The following is a 1,857-nucleotide window of genomic DNA, read 5'->3' on the forward strand; positions in this document are numbered from 1 at the left end:
TCGATGAGAGAGAAACATCGACCAGCTGCCTCTTGCACACCCCCTACCGGGGATGTGCCCGCAACCAAGGTACATGCCCTTGACCGGAATCGAACCCGGGACCGTTCAGTCCACAGACCGACGCTCTACCACTGAGCCAAACTGGCTTCGGCTTGGTTTTCTTATTGATTTGTTTCCTTTAGTTCTTCAATCCTCATCCCTTCTCCTCTGTCCCCAGTAATGTTATGTAACACCATGTTATGATAATCCAAGCTTTTAGGAAGGGTGCCTAAATTGCCTCCAGGACCTTTTTACAAACAAATGCACAGTGCACACCCCACACTCTTCCTTATAGATCTCTGTGAAGCAATGACAGAGTGAAGGCTGGGGGATGCAGGTTGCTGGGGTGGCAAATTTAAAGGGGAATTGTTATATATACACACATATGTGAAGAAGACAGTCTGAAAAGGCAAGTATTAACTTTTTACATTTTTGTTTATTTATTTTTTTTTTTTTACTATCCTAACTTGTTTATTAGGCAAGCATTTTATAAACATATTAGCGGTAATGGTGGAGCAGGAGAGAATTGCACCTTCTTCAAGCTGCAGGGCAAGAACCGCCCATAGTGTGGTGGGACTTGTGCCCCTTCCCAAGGCCACATGGCTCTTGGGCCACAGATGTCAGCCCTAGCATCTCCCTGTGCTTGTGGACTGGTTTGGTGATCCACTGGTGCCAGGATTTCTTCGGATGGCCTTATGGAATGGATCAATGAGCATAACCCCTGAGGATTTGTCCGTGGAATTTTCACCAACCCAGGAGGAATGCAGGACCCTCAGAGAGCACAGTGGTGTCCAGCTCACTCCTCGGCAACCGTCTGAAGATGAGCTGACTTTGGCTGGTTAACACTGTGATGGACAGGCTTGTCGTAGGTCGCACCCTTAGGAACAGGGTGTTTTGGCCACCAAAATGCCCATGAATCCAATATATGGCATAGCCTTGCGTGGCCTGGTATCCCAACCTGTGCACTATATTGGGCCAGGTGGGGCGGGCCCCTGTGGATTGCAGAGAGCTGGGTATTGCCTGCAGTGCACCCTGAGAAGAAGCGCATTACATCAGCCTGCTTCTTCCTCCATTGCTCCTGCTGATACTTGTAAGTGTCCATCTTGGTTTACCAAATGGTTATGGCCATACGGGGGGGGGGGGGGGGGGGGGGGGAGACTCCCATTATTAACTCCTTAAGTTCCATCTCAATAAGCTAAAAACAAACAAATAAGGACACAAAATCAGCAAATCAGACCCAATGAATGAGAAGAAATTTAAAAAGAGGAATAATCAACAAAACACAAAAAATACAATATAGGAAATCAACATCTCCTGCAGTGGAGGGAGGAGGAAGAAGGAAGCCCCTCAGCAGGGAAGTTTCTCCCAGAAAAATACACCTCGGCCTCGGGGATACTCAGCAAGGCCTGAGGCAGACAGGACTGATCCGACCTAGAGAACAGAGTGGGAATGAGCCACTGGGCTGGCAGGTGTCCCCTGCTTGCTTGTTCACCTTTCACCTCTCAGGTTCAGTGACGGACACAGAATGAGACTGGTGCACTAAGAGAGACACAGGGCGGGTCTTGCCAAAGTGAGCACTGTTTCTTTTGAGATGGTCTTGGTTGGGCTCAAGGCAGAGACCTCTCTGGATTTAGAAATGGCTCCAGGCCACACTGGTCTTTTCCCTTTGGCTATTTGAATCATCTAGGAACTCAACTCTTTATCCACAAAATAAAATGAAATGTTTCAGTTCCTGAGTTTTTGGAAATTTTTAGTCTGCTCAAACAATTCTATTCAGATACCTCCTTAGGAGAGGAAAGGAACACATTTCCCATGAAA

At 47.4% G+C, this 1,857-nt stretch overlaps 1 pseudogene across 1 annotated transcript; it reads right to left on the reverse strand.

Annotated features, from left to right (window-relative positions):
• Positions 1-576: 576 nt before the first annotated feature.
• Positions 577-1,141, reverse strand: LOC311629325 (large ribosomal subunit protein eL15-like; annotated as a pseudogene). The gene has a single exon. The product of its transcript is annotated as a large ribosomal subunit protein eL15-like (transcript).
• Between the last annotated feature and the right edge of the window lie 716 nt (positions 1,142-1,857).

Source organism: Pipistrellus hanaki, assembly GCF_964339955.1.
Source record: "Pipistrellus hanaki genome assembly, chromosome: 10".
NCBI classification, from domain to species: Eukaryota; Metazoa; Chordata; class Mammalia; order Chiroptera; family Vespertilionidae; genus Pipistrellus; species Pipistrellus hanaki.